Raw genomic sequence first — 21,889 nt, forward strand, 5'->3', positions numbered from 1 at the left:
ATAAATCACATGTACAACAACACCATCGGTCACATATAAACAGATGACAACCAAATAAATGTCATAAAAATCAACGACAAACAAGACCATGCATCAATCAATGTGACAACCAGAGCTCAAAAATACGTCTTGAAAGGGCATACATCAACACCCACCACTATCCCCAAGACTCAAATATCCATACTCGAGTTACTCAAACTCTCGCCAAAACATAAGGACATCTTAGGAACAAGCACTAGTTGAAACAAATGTTCCTCAAGATCTAGACATTGATAAATTCCAAGCCATGGTGGCTCATATGGCAGGGCCTCATAACCTCACCATTTCCGAACATGATAATACATCTTTGAGTCATCCACATAACACTCCCCTTGATATTGAAGTCTTAGTCTACAAACATAGAGTTAAAAGAGTATTAATAGATGGAGGAGTTGGTCTCAATATCTGTACTTTAAAACTTAACCATTCATTAGGCTTCTCTAAATAGTCTATTGATCCACACAAAAATATCACCATCAAGGCCTATGATGATGAAGAAAGATCATCCAAAGGAACGGTAATACTACCTATTCAGGTAGGACCGATACAAAGGGACACTATGTGCCAATTCTTGGACATAGACTTAACATACAATATTTTATTGGGTCTGATGGACTTGAAAAGCACTAAGAAGGGGGGGGGTGGGTGAATCAGTGACACCAAATAAAACACTACTTCAAACACTAATCGGTAGATGAACTTAACCAAGCATTTAAAGAAAAAACATGCTATCCAAAATGATATAAGAGAATCCACAAAAAGTAAAGAATCCACCATAACATAAGTGTTTTATACGTGGAAAACCCAAATAGGTAAAAACCGCGGTGAGATGGAACTCACAAGTTAACTATCTGCAGTAATAGATAATTGACCAGTTAAGGCCTGACAAAGTGTTTTGCTAGGAGCGAATCTTGTTAGAGATCCCAAGCTTGATTAGAAGCTTATACCCTGTTAAGAGTATTACCCTGTTAGGAGTAACCTTGCTGGAGGATTTGAGAATCCAAAATAATGGATCACCTTGTTAGAGGATTTGTACAATGAAGCTTTTTAGAGATTACCCAGTTAGGGGATTTGATTATGTTGTAATGATTAGAAAAAAACAAGAATGGCTTGATCTATTCTGAGTAGCACAATATTTGCTTGATCGGATCATTCTAAGTACATTCAACATTTGTCTTCATCTTAACACTTATCGCTCTTCAACAAAAGCTTTCACTCTTTATGCATATGAGTATCTGCATAATCTCCTCTAAATATCTATGAGTTTCAAATGATTTACTAATATGTCTTTAAATAGACATTCAAATCTTATGTTGCCCTAAGGAAATTAAAACACAATTTCCTAGGTGTAGTGTATCTAAACAAGTAATCATAACTCATCACAAAAGTGACCATCAAGAAGTTGGTGTTGTTAATGTTAGGATTCCCACAGATACTGAGAGGGGGGGGTGAATCAGCATATAACCGGTGAGTTGAATTTCTTAACTTAAAACATGTAGAACATATTATAACAATGTACCGGTATGCAAGAAATAATGCAATAAACAGAAATAAAAGCATCCACATGAAAAACACACCATAACACAAGGATTTAACGAGGAAACCCGGTGTGGGAAAAACCTCGGTGGGATTTGTGACCTACAATATTCACTTACTGGTCAATAAGAGAATATTACTTACAAGAGGGGCCTGCACATGCAGAAAGGCCAATTGCCTAGAGCTCACTACTCAATGGGAAGTCTCACTGACTTACAATGTGGATTATACAAATCCAATATCTTGTACTACTTTACAATAGCATCTATAATGCCAGATCTAGTACCGGTTTTTGCTCTTTTCTTTACATAAAACCTTTAACCTATATTTCACATAATAGGTTTGCCTAATATCTTTTTCTTCTTCGCTTACAAAATTTCTACAATGATCTCTCTTATATATAAGAGTCATTTTACAACTTGCCAAGTCCTCTTACAAAGTTTTTACAATAATAAACAAAATATAATATATCAAAAATCTTGTCGGCCTCTGTGCCAGTGCCGGTGCCAATGTAGAGTGTGATCTGTTGATGCCGGTGACCTATCTTGCTGGTGTAATGCCTTGCTAGTGCCATAGGATTGTAAGGTTGCCATCAATGACAAAACCTTCAATCACCTACAATGTCTCATTAGAGTGTGCATATTCCAACAATCTCCCCCTTTGGTATTGATGACAACACTCATGAGAAAATTCAATAGTGTATCCAAAACTTTAATCCAAAAATGTTTCCAAAAATATGTTACCAAAAATATAAGAACTCCCCCTGAGTAGATAAGTCTTTTGCTGGTTATTTTCTCATACTACTACTCACCCTTTGGCATCAATGACAAAGGTTGTCAAGGTGTCAATAGAGTTGTAGCCTCAACCTTGTAACTGGGTAGTTACAATTTAAAATAGATCCGCCAAAATCAAGTTTATACTCTCCATAAACTTCTTACTATCTCTTATTGTTGTCTCTATTCTTTTAACTATACCGGTGAGGTGTTGCATATGCTCTACCGGTGTTTTCTGTCCCTGTATCAGTGCCTCAGATATTTCCTTCCATAATGATGCTAGATAGTCCAATCTTGGACTCAGTTTTAATCTCAAATTCTTTGCCTTATCCACTATTCTCTCTTTTTCTCTTTCTAACTTAAGTAACTCTTCCTCAAAATTTGTTATCCTTTGCTCAAAAACTGATAATGTATCAGGTGAGTTAACAAAATTATCAGCAAGTTTATTGATTTCATCTTGTACCTTGCTCATTTTCTTATCTATGTCTACTGTCAAAAAGTTTGTCTTGCAGGTGTCTTTGTACAGAGTTTTGTATTCTTTCAATAGGTTACATAGTTAGGGTAGAAGTGTGTCAAATTCCCTAGTACACTTCTTTATCTGATCTTCAAAGAATTTTTACTTTTCAATTTCTACCTTATTCTTCAAAGTCTCTTCCTTTATTTGCTCAATAGTCACTGTGTTCTCAGTGATGTATTTACACAAAGTATTTGTTGGCATATGCACACTCCAATGAGACATTATATGTGATTGAAGGTTTTTTCATTGATGGAAACCTTGCAATCCTATGGCACCAGCAAAGACATTATACCAGCATCAGCAGATCACACTCTACATCAGCACTCAAGACACTGACACTGGCACAGAAGAAAGGAAGTATACCGGCACAGAGGCCGATAGGATTTTTGTTATATAATATTTTGTTTATTATTGTAAGCCAACTTGACAAATTGTAAGCCAACTTGGCAAATTGTAAAATGACTCTTATATCTAAAGAGATCATTGTAGACATTTTGTAGAGTGAAGAATGTGAAGTAGAAGCATTAAGGAAAATATTAGGCAGACCTACTGTGCGAAATATAGGTCAAAGGGTATATGTAAAGAAAAGAGCACGAACTAGTATTGAATTAGGCATTGAAGATTCTATTGTAAAGCAGTACAAGATATTGGATTTGTATAATCCTTATTGTAAGTCAGTGAGACTTCCCATTGAGCAATGAGCTCTAGGCAGTTGGCCTTCCTGCATGTGCAGGCCCCTATTGTAAGTAATATTCTCTTATTGGCCAATGAGTGAATATTGTGGGTCACAAATCCCACTGAGGTTTTTCCCACACCGGGTTTCCTCATTAACATCTTGTGTTATGGTGTACTTTTCATGTGGATGTACTTGATTCTGTTTATTGCATTATTTCTTGCATACCGGTACATTGTTATATTATGTTCTGCATGTTTTACGTTAAGAAATTCTAATCACCAGTTAGATACTGATTCACCCCCCTCTCTCAGTATCTGTGGGACCCTTAACAATTGATATCAGAGCCTAGTCCTCTATTTTCAGAAGCCTAGCAGCTTGACGAAGACCTTGACACTGGTAAAGATGGAAAATCAGATGAAGCAACTTGAAGGAGCTCTTACAAACTATGATGCAGAGAAATTGAAAAATATCAAATTAGAAGATGATTTAAGGGCAGCTCAAGATATCATTCAAGAACTTCAAGAAAATTTTACTGTTGCAAGAAATAAGAGAAGAGAACTTTGTGAAAAATTACAAAATGAGAATGATGAAAAGGAATCACTTAATGATATGATAAGCAAGTTGAAACAAGAGATCATGACAACAAAAAATGAAACGTAGAATATGACTATGAGATTTTGCAAAGAGATTGAGGATAGGAAGAAGAATGAAGAAGAATTGACCAGAAGACTAAGTGATGCAGCAAATGAGAATGCAAGACTTAGCTATAAAAATGACATGTTGAAGACAAATCTGATGCATACTCAGAATGACTCAAATGAACTGATGAGACAAAAAGAAATCTTGGAAAGAGAACGGGAAACTGCAAATCAACACAAAGAAAAATTCAAGAAAAGCTCAGAGGAACTTGGCACCTTGCTGAAGAATAAAAAACCTAAAGGTGACACTTCTGGAATTGGCTTTGAAGTTGGTGAAAGCTCTGGTACTACAAATACTCAGGATCATAACAAACCAGTAAGACAACCTAATGCTTATAAATTCAATGGAAAATGCTTTAACTGTAATAAGTATGGTCATAGAGCAAATGAATGTAGATCTAGAAATTATCAAAATATCAACACACCCACCGGTCAATGTTCTAAATGAAACAAAGTAGGTCACAACTCTGAAAACTTTAGAATGAATGTGAGATGTTATGTTTGTGGAAGATTTGGACATTTATCTAATCAATGCAGAACACAAACCAGCATAGGTTATGGGAAAGCTATTCAGAAGAATAATGTAACTTGTTATGCATGTAACAAGATTGGGCATATTGCTAAATTTTGTATAAGTAAAGGAACACCGGTAGACAACAAAAGTTTTAGCTTGAAAGGTAAAGAAAAAGTTGAAGAGGTTAAGCAAGAATTCTCAAAACAATGGATTAGAAAAGTTGATCTAAATATTGGGAATACTCCTCCATCGGTAGATCAAACCAATGCTTCACCAGTAGGACAGAGTGATGCTTCATCGAAAGGACAGAGCAGTGCTCCACCGGTAGGAAGTTCTTCATCTAATTGAAGAAAATTTCCTTGAGGGTTTAGCAATCTAATGACACATGTGCTATTATTCCCTCGGTTAAGATAAGAAGTTGAAAAATTACTTATTACCGGCAAACAATGTTAAGTAAGTACTTAACCGGCATGCAATTAATGTGGTAGATGGTGAAAAGACATTATAAAATCAAGGTTTTGGCTCCATTTTATTTCACTGAGATTTCAAATTTTCGAAGAGCACGAAGACTCTGAGCTAAGGCATTTCGAGCAAGAAGCAAGCACACTCCAATAAATCATCCATCCAAGGTAGTAAAAGGTATTTAATCATGGCATCCACCTCTACAATTGAATACATAGCAAACCCTACTGTTGTTGAAGTAATAAAAAGACCTAGGCACGTATTTCAGTTAGTTCTTGAGATAGAAAAGAAGGATGATACCTTAGGTGCTTTTTCTTAAATTCCTAAGGGAGTTGTATATGCTGAAGACCCCAAAATGTACTTCCACTGCAACATTGAAGAGTTAGGAGATGAGAAAATTAAAACCATGTATAAAACTATGATATGTGATAATACCGACAATGTTAAAGATGAACACAAGATCATTGAGACCCTAGGATTTACAAAAATCCTTAGCATTCCTAAATTTCCAAAGGATGTGATTAGGATAGTTTTAAGTAGGGTACATGGAGAATTTTTCTGGTTAGATGCAATCCATAAGATCACCAAGGAAGCTATGAAAGTTGTCACATGACTACCGGCCACCGGTAAAAGACCTGATAAAACCAAGAAGGTTTCCAATGACCTAGTTATAGACCTAATTGGTGCAACATTTGACAAGAGGTCTCTAAGGGTTAAAGATGTAAAAGATATCAATGTAAGATTCATCAGTATGATATTAGGGTATAAAGCTACTCATGCTAATAGACTTAATTCAGTTTCAAGCTTATGCGTTAAGAGTGCTTATGATATGGTAATAGATAATGCAAAAATTGACATATGTGAATGGTTAAAGGATGAATTAATTGACAATCTTGGAAAGATCAAGAAGGACAAGAAAGGAATTTTCATATTTGGAAATTTGTTGGTATGCCTAATGCTACACATAAAAAAATAGTTTCTTGGTATAGGTTACAAAGAACTTGGATATGACATACTGGTAGGCCAACAATTGACTGAACTATTCATTACCATGGGTGAGAACAAGGAAAACAATATTAATGACTTCTTTCAAGCATTAAAATCCAAAATGAAGAAAAGAGTAAGGTTATCATAGAAGATTGTAGACAAATACAAAGATGATATATGCTTTGTCGTCAAGAAAGATGAAATCTTGATGGAAGCAGTCATCCCAAGGACAGTTTGGGTAATCGAGATGGGCTATGAAACAGATGATCACATAGTTGAAACATATGCTTAAGCACTTCTGGAAGCCCCTAGAGAACCAAAAGAAATAATATTTGGTAGTGCTGAAACCATAGAAAGCCAAATTCAATCAAAGAAAAGAGTGAAAAAGGTTGAGGCAGTTGTAAGGAAAGGGTCTAGACAAGCAAAAGCCATTAATGAAGATGTATTGAAGAAAACTAGCATAACAGAGGATGAGTTAGTAGCTCCATAGCTTGAAACTCACCTATCACCGGTAGGTACTTCTTCAGGAAGTGGCATGCCTGCAACTTTTGAAAGAGTTGTAAGGAAAAGAGATCCCTCACTAGCAACCACACCTTCACCTAGGAGGACAAGGCAAAAGCAACAAGCAATGAGATCTCGGGTTAGAAAGACCACACCAAAGAAGAAACCGACACCCAAGAAGAAGAAAAGGACAAACAAAGACTTGGCTCCTCTTGATATACTACTGAATGAAATCATAGAGGAAGGTAAACTGAAGAACATAGAGAAAATATATGACACTCTAACAGCTGATGAAAAAGACCAAGTTGAAAACAGTGTTATATTGCACATGGATATGTACAAGAAATTTTTGATGGAAGTAGTCAATGAAATTCCTGATGAATTATTCAAAAGAATAGAGGCAAGAAGACAGGTAGTAATAGAATTGGATAAGAAAATAAAAATTGATAAGTTACTTGTTGTATATCTAGTAAACTCTCCACAAGAAATTGATGATTTGATTGTAAAGGCCAACCGGTCAATATTCTCTACTACACACCGACATATTTCACTAATGGCGGGAAGAGTTAATGAAGTGACATAGGAAATAGAAGATGGATGGGATATATTTCTAGTTGAGAAAGTAAAACAAGAAGAGTACAAGAACCCCAAACCTATAAAGGTATATCAGAAAGATAGAGACAAGGGGAAAGGTAAAGTTGGTGGACCACCAAGTATCAAGGTTAGAGACAACTTACCCCCACCTTCTTTAAATACTCCATTGGTAAAAATAACAACTACTGAAGATCAACTGGCAACTGAGAGTATGGATATAGAGGATAATAATCCTAATCTTGAAGTCCTATATACTGTGAATGTTGATACTCAGAAGATCAACATAGTAGTAGACAAAGATACAACTGTTAAGTCAAATATGGCTAGTGAGCCTCCGGTAGCAGGGGAAACAGATAAACCGACAGAAGATAAAGAGCAAAAGGTAGAGACTGAGACATAGACTGAGGCAATGAAACATACAGAGAAACAAACAAAGCTAAAGGCTCTAGAACAACAACAACCGGAATAGGTACATAGGGAAACAGTGCCACCAGCAACTAGTGAAGTAGGAAAACCAGTGCTTAAAGAAGTGCAGACACAAACAGACCTACCAAAGGTCAATACAAGCTTGGTTACTTCCACCGGTACTCAGATTGTTGGATCATCATCAGGATATAAATCAACAAATGTGACTGAGGTGTTATTAGATTCTATCAAGAAAATAACCGACTGCAGCTCACAAGCTTACAAAGCAATTGATGATTCCATACCATTTTTGAAGGTAATTGCTCCCATCTGTAATATAGATAACAAAGATTCTTTAGGACAATTGGATACATTGTGTAAATATATCTTAGAAAACATTAAGAAAATAAAGGAAGATTCAGTAAAGGATAAGGTAGAAATTGAAAAACATAAATTCTTTGATGAGCAAATAAAGAAGTGTAATAGAGATTTTGACACACTTCTACCAGAACTATGTAATTTGTTGAAAGAATACAAAAATCTGTATAAAGATACCTGTAAAACAAACTTTTTGATTGTAGATATTGACAAGAAAATGAGCAAGGTATAGGATGAGATAAATAAACTTGCAGACAGCTTTGTCAACTCACCTGATACACTATCAGTTTTTGAAGAGAAGATAGCAAATTTTGAGGAAGAACTACTCAAATTGGAAAGAGAGAAAGAAAGAATAATAAATAAGGCAAAACATTTGAGATCTAAACTAAGTCCAAGATTGGACTATCTAGCATCTCTGTGGAAGGAAATTTCAGAGGTATTAATATAGGGAAGCAAAACACTGGCAGAGCATTTGCAGCATCTCACCGGTACAGTGAAGAGAACAAAGACAACAATAAAGGATAACAAGAAGTTTATGGATAGTATAAACTTGATTTTGGGAGACCTTTTTCAAATTATAACTACCCAGCTACAAGGTTGAAACCATAAACTCTACTAACATCTTGACAACCTTTGTGATTGATGCCAAAGGGGGAGTAGTGGGATGAGAAAATTCAAATCACAGGAATCATATGCTCAGGGGGAGCACACACATTTTTGGTAACATTTTTTGACTACACATTTTTGGATACTTTTTGAAATTTCTCATGAGTGTTGCCATCAATTCTAAAGGGGGAGATTGTTGGCATATGCACACTCCAATGAGACATTATATGTGATTGAAGGTTTTGTCATTTATGGCAACCTTGCAATCCTATGGCACTGACAAAGACATTATACTGGCATCAGCAGATCACACTCTACACCGGCACCAACACAGAAGAAAGGAAGTATACTGGAACAGAGGCTGATAGGATTTTTGTTATATAATATTTCATTTATTATTGTAAGCCAACTTGGTAAATTGTAAAATGACTCTTATATATAAAAGAGATCATTGTAGACATTTTGTAATGTGAAGAATGTGAAGAATGTGAAGTAGAAGCATTAAGGAAAATATTAGGCAGACCTAATGTGTGAAATATAGGTCAAAGGGTATATGTAAAGAACAGAGCAGGAACTAGTACTGAATCAGGCGTTTAAGAAGCTATTGTAAAGCAGTACAAGATATTGGATTTGTATAATCCTTATTATAAGTCAGTGAGACTTCCCATTGAGCAGTGAGCTCTAGGCAGTTGGCCTTCCTGCATGTGCAGGCCCCTATTGTAAGTAATATTCTCTTATTGGCCAGTGAGTGAATATTGTGGGTCACAAATCCCACCGAGGTTTTTCCCACATTGGGTTTCCTCATTAACATCTTGTGTTATGGTGTACTTTTCATGTGGATGTACTTGATTCTGTTTATTGCATTATTTCTTGCATACCGATACATTGTTATATTATGTTCTGCATGTTTTAAGTTAAGAAATTCTAATCACCAGTTAGATACTGATTCACCCCCCCCTCTCAGTATCTGTGGGACCCCTAATAGTATCAAGTTTTCCTAAAGAATATTTATTGTCTATGTTACAGTTAGGAGCAATTACCTTCAAAATTGGGATTGTGTCATCTATAGCTTTATAAGCTTGTGAACTATAGTCTGTTATCCTTTTGATTGAATCTAAGAGTACTTCAGTTACATTTGTTGATTTGTGGCCTGCGGAGGAGGAACCAACATTCTGAATTCCGTCGGTGGAGGAAGTAACCAAGCTTGTTGTGACCTTTGGTAGGTCTATTTGTGTTTGTATTTCCTTAAGCAATGGTTTGTGTACTTCTTCTGTTGTCGGTTGTACTATTTCCTCATGACTCTGTTCCTGTAACTGTTCCTATTCTGGAGCCTTTTGCTCTTCTTGTTTCTCTGTCTGTTCTCTTGTGTTATTATTTGTCATTTTCTCTTGTGTTTGATTAGTATGCTCAGTTACCGGTGGCTTACTAGCCATGTCTGTCTTACCAATTGTATCTTTATCTACCACAATGTTGATCTTTTGTGTATCAACATCTACTGTGTATAAGACTTCAGGATTAGGATTGACATCCTCTACATCCATACTTTCAACTGGCAATTGATCTTCTGTAGTTGTTGTTACTGGCGATGTAATCAAAGGAGGTGGGGGTAAGTTGTCTTTTACTTTGATACTTGGAGGTCCACCAACCTTTCCTTTTCCTTTGTCTCTCTCCTTTTGATATACCTTTATTGGTTTGGGGTTCCTGTATTCTTCCTGTTTTTCTTTCTCAACAAGAAATATGTCCCATGCATTTTTTGTTTCTTTAGTTACCTCATTAACTCTTCGAACCATTAAAGCAATATGTCAGTGTGCAGTAGAGTATACTGACCGGTTGGCTTCAGCAATTAAGTCATCTATCTCCTTAGGTGATTTGACTGGATAAACAGCTAGTAACTTTTCAATTTTGATTTTCTTATCAAGCTCTATAACAACTTGTCTTCTTGCTTCCAATCTTTTGAACAGTTCATCTAGTACTTCATTTATCACTTCCATCAAAAACTTCTTATACATGTCCATGTGCAAAATAACACTATTTTCCACTTGTTCTTTTTCATCTGCTATCAAAGTGTCATAGACCTTTCCTATGTTTTTGAGTTTCCCTTCCTCTATAATTTCATTTAGCAATATGTCAAGAGAGGCCAAGTTTTGTTTTGTTCTCTTCTTATTCTTGGGTGTCAGTTTCTTCTTTGATGTAGTCTTTTTAACTAGAGATCTTACTGCTTTCTATTTTTGTCCAGTTCTCCTAGGTGAGGGTGTGGTTGCCGGTGAAGGATCTCTTTTCCTTACAACTTTTTTGAAAGTTGTAGGCATGTCACTCTTCGAAGAAGTGCCTACCGGTGATAGGTGAGTCTCAGGCTATAGAGTTCCTAACTCATCCTTAGTGATATCAGTTTGCTTTAATACATCTTCTTTAATAGCCTTTGCCTATCTAGAACCTCTTATCACAACTGCCTCAACCTTTTTCACTCTCTTCTTAGATTGAATTTTATTTTCTATAGTCTCAGCACTACCAAATACTTCTTCCTTTGGTTCGTTTGGTGCTTCCAGAAGTGCTTTAGCATAAGTCTCAATTATATGATCATTTGTCTCATAGCCCATCTTTGTTACCCAGATTGTTCTTGGGATGACTGCTTCCATCCAGATCTCATCCTTTTTTATTACAAAACATATATCATCCTTGTACTTGTCAACAATTTTTTGTGATAATCTGATTCTCTTCTTCATTTTGGCCTTAAGTGCTTGAAAGTATTCATGGATATTCTTCTGTTTGTCTTCACCCATGTTGTTGAATAGTTTTGTCAACTGTTTTCCTACTGGTATATCAAATCCAAGTACTTTATAGCCTATACCGGGAACCTATTTGGTTATGTGTAGCATCAAGCAGATTACCAAATCTAAAAGTTCATTTCTTATCTTTCTTTATCTTGCCTAAGTTGTCAATTAACTCATCTTTTAACCATTCACATATGTCAATTTTCACATTGTCTATAACTATATCATAAGCACTCTTAATGCATAAACTTGAAACTGAGTTAAGTCTATTTGCATGAGTAGCTTTATACCCTAAAATCATGCTAACAAATCTCACATTTGTATCTGTTAAATCATTTACCCTCAGGGACCTTCTGTCGGATGTTGCACCAGTTAGTTTAGTTACTAGGTCATTTGAGACGTTCTTAGTCTTGTCTGGTCTTTTACCGATGGACGGTAACCCTGTGATAGCTTTCACAGCTTAAGACTATCCTAATCACATCCTTGGGAAATTCAGGAATGCAGAGGATTTCAGTAAATCCTAGGGTTTCAATGACTTTATGTTCCGGTTTTACATTTCTAAAATTATCACATATGATAGATTTATACATTGTTATGATCTCTTCATCTCCCAATTCCTCTATGTTACAGTGAATGTAAATTCTGGGGTCTTCAGCATAAACAACTCCTTTTGGTATTTGAGAGAAAGCACCTACATTGTCATCTTTCTTTGCTACCTTAGGAACTAGTTGAAATATGGGCATAGGGTGTTTTATAACCTCGACTACAGTAGGGTTTGCTATATATTCAAGTGTAGAGGTGGATGCCATGGTGATAAATACCTTTTTTTGCCTTTGGATGGATTGATTGCTTGAAATGTTTTGCCTCTTTGCTTGAAATCCCTTAGCTCTGTAAATTTTGCTCTCTACGAATATTTGAAATCATGGTGAGATGAAATGGAGCCAAAACCACAAATTTATAGTGTTTATTTAATGAGGAAACCTGGTGTGGGAAAAACCTTGGTGGGATTTGTGACCCACAATATTCACTTACTAGCCAATAAGAGAATATTACTTACAAGAGGGGCCTGCACATGCAGGAAGGCCAATTGCCTAGAGCTCACTGCTCAGTGGGAAGTCTCACTGACTTACAATGTGGATTATAAAAATCCAATATCTTGTACTGATTTGCAATAGCATCTATAATGCCAGATCTAGTACCGATTTCTGCTCTATTCTTTACATAAAACCTTTAACCTATATTTCGCATAATAGGTCTGCCTAATATCTTTTTCTTCTTCGCTTACAAAATGTCTACAATGATCTCTCTTATATATAAGAGTCATTTTACAACTTGCCAAGTCGACTTACAAATTTTTTACAATAATATACAAAATATAATATATCAAAAATCTTGTCGGCCTCTATGCTGGTGTCGGTGCCAATGTAGAGTGTGATTTGTTGATGCTGGTGAACTATCTTGCTGGTGTAATGCCTTGCTAGTTCCATAGGATTGTAAGGTTGCCATCAATGACAAAACCTTCAATCACCTACAATGTCTCATTGGAGTGTGCATATGCCAATAGTTAACTCATCAAAAAATCAAATACCGGTTAGAACAGTCAATACCGGATGGAACAAAACATGTGATCCATTGTCCTGGAATCTTTCGCTTGATCTCCATCTTCATCTTCATCTTCATTTTGATGTTGACTTAGTGTAGCCATAGGTTATCTCTTAAGAACATACCGGTTGACAATGTAAAATAAATGAAGTTACACTGGTAGTCAATGTAATTATATGTGTGTGTGAGAGTGTTTCATCAATGACAACAAGTGATGAATACATTCCAATCATCATCAAGCCAACAATCTCCCCCTTTGGCATTGATGGCAACACTTAGAAAATTTAGAGTAATACAATACCGCTAAGTGTGGATACACAACATATTTACACATGTGCTCATACTCCCCTTTAATGCAATACTCCCCCTTAAACCATGCATAAATACAAAATTTTCAAAAGAACACATACATATTATTACTCCCCCTTTGACAACAATGCCAAAATGATAAAGTAAAATATATACATATATATAGAAAATGTGTATCAAAGTGTTCAACATTTATTACAACTTTAAAAAGTTCATGCATTAGCTAATCTCATAAAAATATCATTGAAGTTCTGCTTCATCTATGATAAAGCATTTTCCCATGATTCTAGTATGTTAGCAGTATACTCAAATGTAGACATCAATTGGGAATGGAATTCTTCCATTGAGCTTAGCGTGCAGGTTTCAAGAGTAGCAAGAATAGCTTATGCATTGGAGTGGTCTCTCTGAAGAATGTCGACCTGTGAGGTGAGCTGACTCTTGAGCTCTTTTAGAGATCAGAGTCTCTTAGCCTTCTCATTATCATTCCTGTTCAATTTGTCATGCAAATCATCTACATACCGGTTAAAGGCATGAATGGAGTCCTGGAGTGGGACATATGCCTTGCATAACCTTTCTATTTCTTTCTTGGTTTCAAATTGACTCTTAGAAATGTCAGAATAAAAGAAAGAAACATTGGAGGTAAAGGAAAGATACTTTCCTCCAGATTCAATAGCTTTCTTCAATAGACTTCCATTATTAGGTAGAGCCATTTTGCCACTTTCAATGTTCTTTGCCAGTTAATCTCCATATTTCATCTTGTGGCTCTTCTCAGCAGATATTTGAGCAGCATCTTCAAGTGACTTGATTTGATTAGATGCATCTGCAACTAACTGGCCAAGTTTGCTAATGGGTGTAGGAAGATGTGCAACAGTTGTTTCTGGTAGTAAACTAGACAAAATTTATACTACATTCTAGATTGTCTCTACTTCAATCCTTTGCTCTTTCAATCTCTTCTTGTGCACTCTAGATTGCATAACATTAGCAATCTTCATCATTTCTGACATGCTCAAAGTGTTCATGTCAATGGGTCTTGAAATACCTAAAGAATCATCATCATCATCATCATCTTCTTCAAGTAGTTTCTACTTCGCCGGTTCAGGGGGTACACTCTTAATGATAGCTCTTTCTATGTTTTGCTCTGTTGTCTCTCCAGGTAACTGAGTGACAACTTTCTCAATAGACTCCTTTTGAGTATTTTCAATGACCCATGGAGATTGGCATTTCTCCAGTTGTTTTGTTGCCGGTTCATTTTCCACTGTTAGCTGAATACCTGGTTGATCAACTAATGTAACCTATACTTTAGTGATTGTAGGAAGCTCCATATCTGGTGCAGTGATGTCTCTAGATAGATCTACCATATTCTAAACATCTTCATCAACAAGAATAATGGAATCATCCTTCTTCTTGATTGGATAGACTATGTTAGATTGAACAACCTCCTCTTCATCCATTTCTAGTCGAGGAACATCATTTGTAGTATTATCCTTATTGCTAGAGTGGATGACTTCTTCCCTCTTTTTGATTACACAGGCTAGCTGATGTGTCTCAGTCTCAATAACTGCCCTTTTTGCATTAAGAAGCTTCAATCTTCTTATTTTAAAATCAAAATATACTTTGTATTGCTCAACTAAAGCACTAATTCCCTCCGATGATAGGTTGGGAAAATATTGTACAAATATTTCATCAATAATATTCTTTTCTAATTGAATAGCTCCCTCCCATTTATCTAAAGGAGTACTATAAAAAGAGATTGAAATATCTTTTTCCAATTCATGCGGAAATCTATTGTAATGAACCAAATAAGTTATTACCTATTGAGCAACTTTCTTCTTCTCATCTTCAGTGTAAGAATCAAAATATTCTTTGACATTGTCAAACCTATTTCTTCTTAATGTCTTCATTGTTCTCTCAAAAATTGTGTCAGGTTTGTAGGTAGCAATATCTATAGGTGTAGTTGCCTTCGGCACTACCTTGACCTTCTTGGGTGTTTTGCCAGTTGCTTTTTCCTTCTTTGGTTCTTTTTCAGAATCTGTACCCTCAGACTCCACTTGCAAAATCAATTTTCGATTTCTCTTCTTTGGTGCACTCTCCTTTACGTATACTTTATGTGTCGGTTCTTTTTTGGTTAGGACACTCCAAGTCACCCTTGTGGTCTTTTTCACATGAGACTTTTCATCAGACTTATTTTTATTTCCTTTCACATTAGCTACAGGTACAGTACCGGTTTCTGTTGGTGCAACTTGGACTGCCACAATGTCCAATTTTGCCTTCTTTTTATCTTTAGGCGATGCTAACAGGGTATTAGCATAGCCGACCAGTAAATCATGATTAACCTCATAGCTCATATCTTCCATCTCTTCCTCTCTAGGCTCAATTTATTGCATCAAGCAAAAGTCAGTGGTAATAGTGAAGACTATGACTTTTTCAAAGTGTTTTACCACATCTTCAGGTAACCTCATTCCCATGCTCATCTTTTTCTGAAATTCATTAAAATACTTATTCATGACAGCTGAAAAAGTATTCTTCACAGCCTTAATGTTGTTCTTGATCTGTGCATTGATCGGTAGGTCTTTGGACCATTCAATGTCTCCAATACCTGGTAGGAAGTTCTGAAAATAGAAAAATAACTTATCATATCTAAAAATAGCTGACCATATTTGAACTTTTGTGTGTTTTCCTTCTTAATGGATTGAAAATTTTGAAATAATTGCACTCTGATGGCTTCACAGATATCATAATCTTCATTATCAATAATCATTCTATGTGCTGTGTGAATTGATGCAGATGGAACACTGTTAAGTCTACTGGAGTAAAATACCTGGTATCCTATAACCATTGCTACTAGTTTCACTGCAAGGTCTCTAATATTGTTGATAGAAAAGGCACACTTATCAGATGTAGAACCAGTTAATTTGAAGAGTATCCTTTGAAATTCTTCTTAGCACAAGAATTTCACTAGTTGAAAAATAACATGTTACAGCCCTAATAGCTTCCTTGGTTATTGTATGAGTCCTTTCCAAATACATATTCTCTTTGTGGTCTCGACTCAAAATGATTCTTATGTGTTCTTCCTCAAAATCTTCAAGAAAGTAGGTGGCATTATGAAAACCTTTTTAAAAAACCCTAGCATATTTTGTTTCAATATTTCTACTCTTATCACAAAGTGATTTCAACTGTGTATAGATGTGTAGAGTTCCTAAATCTTCTATTTTGCAATCTATATAGCTGGACAAGTCACCTTTGACCACAACACCACTCAGAACTTACGACAATGCATTATAAGACATATTTTGATCTTCCTTTAGAGCTTCCTTAGGGTCAGCAGTGATCATCAACCTCTCTACAAACTTACAAGTAGATGCCACTCTAGATAAACAAGTTTTGAAGCGGTATACTCAAAGAAATACCTTGTTTCTTGTGTGTCGCTCTGTTTCCCGATTGAAATGCCCAAATGCACACCCGCTCACCTCTCTACAAATTTCAATTCAACTTGATTTCTCTAATGACAAAACAATTCGCCAATTGACACCAAGACAATCTTGTTCGGCTCTACAATTGCTTCAATTTTATTTCTTGAAAGAGTTAGGATAAAAAAGATAAAGTAAAACTTTCTTTTATCCCTTTTTACCAACTGCAATAAATGCTTGCACTTTAGGTTACAAACCCTAATTTCACTGCTTAAGTGAAATACCGATTGATAACACGTCAACAAAAAGTCACCAAAATTCAAGATTCAAAAATTCTTTCCCACTTATTTTACAAGGGACCCGGAGATGTTTTACCATTAACCTTCCCCTAGCCATGTTAAACAGGCTTAAGTCACTAGTGTTGGGTTCTCTTCACTAGGTGAAGGAATAGTTTCTTCTTCAAGCGATTCATCACCTTTCTTTTTCCAAATCTGATTCATATCTTCTTTGGTTTCCTCAACATCAACTTTTTGCTTGCCTTTCTGATCCTTGAAAGAGTTCACCGGTCTGCTATTTCTTGATCTACAAAACTTTGCTAAGTGCCTCGATTTTTTGCAATAGTAACAGACCATACCAAATGATCTCCAGGGTCCTACATTTCCTCTTCATGTTCTTCTTCTGTAGTTCATATCCACATGACCAAAGTTATTATAGAAGGTACAAACAACATTTGTTACCTTTTCCATCTTGAATGGACTAAACCAGTTGCCATAGGATCTTTGCCAATTCAGGTTTACCCGGTTATCAAAGTTCCTTATCCAGTCACCATTTGGTCTAGGATGCATGTGTGGTATAGGATTGTTTTCTCCATATCTACACTCAACATGTCTATGCCCATGCATTCCACATGTGAACCAATGACCTTCAAACTTTCTAGACACATACCTAGCATTAGTATTGTAATTTGCATTTTTGTTAGGTTTGTCTCTACTTACATTTGCAGTATGACCAGGCTTATGACAAACAAAGAAGACATGTTTAAAAACCTTCTTACCGGTAGTCTTTTTTACTTTAGGAGTAGTTTTGTTCTTTGTATCAGAGGACTCACCTTTTTCAGTTGTATGAAAACCAAGTCCAAAGATATCACCCTTCATTCTCTATGATTTAATTTGTTCTTCCAGCATGGTAGAACTTTTGATGAACTTCTCCAATTTCTCATTGGCTTCAGTAAGCTTTTTGACAATATCTTCATTATGCTTAGACAGGTTCTCTTTCAAAGACAATGCGAGCTCAAGATCTAGCTTTAGGTTCTCCTTTTCTTTTGTTTCAGCAATCAAGTCCTCTTGCATAGTGTCTTTTTCCTGTTTGATCTTTATAATCTCTTGATCTCTTACCTTGATAAGATCTTCAGCAGCTCTCCTGGCTTCCAGTTCCTGACTCATGCGGATAGTGAGACCTTCTATCTCTCTCCTTAGATTGAGTTTCTCATTGTTCACCTTTTCAACTTCATCTACTAAAGATTCAATATTGGCTTCATCTGAAGAACTATTATCAGATATTTCTAACAATTTTTCAAATAGCTCTCTCCTTTTGACTTGAGAAACTTTTAGTTTACCCCTAAGGGATTAAACTTAATTTCTGCTAGCTTCTAGCTCTCTAACCATCTTGAAGTAGCTCTTGTCCCCCATGGTAGTTTCAAGACTCCCTTCTAAGCAATTAGGCTTCAAAGAAGTTAGGCTTTGATACCAATTGATGGACTTGAAAAGCACTGAGAGGGGGGGGTGAATCAGTGACACCAAACAAAACACTACTTCAAACACTAACCAGTAGATGAACTTAACCAAGCATTTAAACAAAATACATGCTATCCAAAATGATATAATAACATCCACAAAAATTAAAGCATCCACCATAACATAAATGTTTTATACGTGGAAAACCCAAATAGGTAAAAACCACAGTGAGATGGAACTCACAAGTTAACTATATGCAATAATAGATAATTGATCGGTTAAGGCCTTACAAAGTGCTCTGCTAGGAGAGAATCTTGTTAGAGATCCCAAGCTTTATTAGAAGCTTATACCCTATTAAGAGTACTACCCTATTAGGAGTAACTTGGCTGGAGGATTTGACAATCCAAACTAATGGATCACCTTGTTAGAGGATTTGTACAATGAAGCTTGTTAGAGCTTACCCGGTTAGGGGATTTGATTCTATTGTAATGATTAGAAAACAACAAGAATGGTTTTGATCTGTTCTGAGTAGCACAATATTTGCTTGATCGTATCATTATAAGTACATTCAAGAGTACTCTTCATCTTAAAACTTATCGCTCTTCAACAAAAGCTTTCACTCTTTATGCATATCAATATTCGCATAATCTCCTCTCTATATCTATCAGTTTCAAATGATTTGCTAAGATGTCTTTAAATAGACATTCAAATCTTATGTTGGCCTAAGGAAATCAAAACACAATTTCCTAGGTGCAGTGTATCTAGACAAGTAATCATAACTCATTACAAAAATGACCGTCAAGAAGTCGGTGTTGTTAACTCATCACAAAATCAGATACTGGTTAGAACAGTCAATACCAATTGGAACAAAACATGTGATCCGTTGTCCTAGAATCTTCCGCTTGATCTCCATCTTCATCTTCATCTTCATTTTGATGTCGACTTAGTGTAGCCACAAGTTATCTCTTAAGCACATATCGGTTGACACAGAGTACCAGTTGATAATGTAAACCAATTGAAGTTACACCGGTAGTCAATGTAATCATATGTGTGTGTGAGAGTGTTTCATCAATGACAACAAGTGATGAATACATTACAATCATCATCAAGCCAATAGGGTCATCCTTGGATACATGAAATGCAAGAAGTATCTTCAACATACCATCAGTGTGTCAAATTCCTATATAATGGACTAGAAATTTTCATATCTACCAATAATAATCCTTTTCAACATTGCAATGCTACGGGCGCGGCTCAAGATAGTCTAGTTCCACACAACAGCGAAGCTCCAACTTCCTCAGCATTAAATCATCATCAAGAAAAGCTCGTCTTTATCCATGGACTTCAAACAAGATAAAAATCAAAGAGCAAGGCATGGGAGAATACTCTTTTGAACCCATGTGTCTATCCAAATTGTCAACATCACCAAAATATCATGGACAACCTTCTACATCGACACATCAAGCAACACAACCCATCACCAAGTTTGATGGCAAATTTATCCAATTGGGAACACTAGCAAATGAATTAGGAGAGAAAGACATCCTTAGTTGGCTATACAAGGATGAGGAAGAGGTCAAAGCTGCTACTCTAGAGGTGGCCATACCAACACAACAATATGGAAAAGGATTCTTGATCATGCAATGGATGGGATACAACGACAAAGGCCCTATAGGCAAGCGTCAAGAAGGCATTACATAACCACTAGAACCTCCTTCACAATTTTCTTGAGACAAAATAGGACTGGGATATAGATGCAGCATACCACCTAGGCACAAACAAACTAAGTATCAAAAACCTCAGTGGAAAGAAAAGAAGAAATACAATGAGAACTCATGGAAAGTGACACTACACCAAGTAGAAGAAACAAAAAGGAAAGAGAGAGACCACCAAGAAAAAGAGAAATGACAAGAGGAACTAGTCATTCAAAGGTAAGAAACATCTTATGAGAAAGTGCATTATGTACAGGAACCTATTCAAAACAAGGCAGAGTCATCATCCAGAGAAATCATTACTCCCCAAGGAGAAACAATGTATGAACAAATGCAAAGGGTACAAGAAGGCTCTAATTTTGAATCAGAAAAAACTACAAGACTGGTATCAATTATCAGAGATCTTTTCTCACCCTTCAATGTACCTATCAGCAGCACTGAAAGACTCTAGGACAGTACTTCTGAAACTAATTCTAATGACTATGAATGGGGCAGTTGTTCAAATACTTCTGAGGATGTAGAAGAAGGTACAATCCATTCACACACCCCTTTCTCAAGAGGGACAAGGCGTAGAGTCTCGATTACTTGAATTCAGACCATGAAATATCTATGAGGCTAAGGAAAACAAGCAGCGGCACTACGAACAAGTCTACACTGAAGATGATACCATCGAAGACCTTCACAATATCATTAACCTAACCAACATCCCAAACAACTTTAACACTACCTCTATCATGACACTTACCGCAGCCGATCTTGACCCACCAAATGACTCTCTACCACTCGTATTTCCTGATTTGATAGACTGGGAAGAACTTGAAAAACCCTGATATACCTATTTTCCCAGATGATGAATCCATTGTCTATTACCTATGTATAGTCAACTTGGAAACATGCTCTACTAGCGAACACAATAATGATATCTGCAATCGGGAGAGTGCCAAGTCTCTCAGTCATAAAAATGAAAGAAACAAAGGATCTAATGCTGAAAACCATTCAATGGAAGCATTAGATCACAAAAAAGTCAAAATAAAGGATGCATCTAAGGGTGAAAAACTTTTTAAGGCACCTAAGGATGGGAGACTTGACACTCTTCTAGAACACTATCAAGAGAAGTCACCCATATTGATTGAGCCAACTCAATCAATAAACATCGGTACAAAAGAAACAACTAAAAACATACACCTAGCAAAATCATTGATAGAAGAGGAACAACCATAGTTTATTAGATTCTTCAAAGAAAAGAAAATCAATTTTGTTTGGTCCTATGCTGATATGCCGAGAATAGATCTGAACCTAATCATGCATCATTTATCTATTTCTCCAGGAGCTAATCCAGTCAAGCAGAAGTTAAGAAAGATGAATCTGCATGTAGCATTAATGGTCAAAGCTAAACTAAAGAAGTTATTAGATGTTAGATTCATTCAACCTATAGACTATGCTGAATGGATTTCAAACATTGAACCAGTTTCAAAACTAGATGGAAGCATCAAAATATACATGGATTTTAGAGATGTCAACAAAGCTTGTCTAAAGGATGACTTTCCTTTGCCCATCATTGACATAATTGTGGACCTAATAACAAGCCATGCAATTCTATCATTAATGAATGGTTTCTCTGGCTATAATCAAATCAAGATAGCTCCAAAGGATCAAGATAGAACTACGT

This window comes from Cryptomeria japonica, chromosome 1 (assembly GCF_030272615.1).
Source record: "Cryptomeria japonica chromosome 1, Sugi_1.0, whole genome shotgun sequence".
Lineage (NCBI taxonomy): Eukaryota > Viridiplantae > Streptophyta > Pinopsida > Cupressales > Cupressaceae > Cryptomeria > Cryptomeria japonica.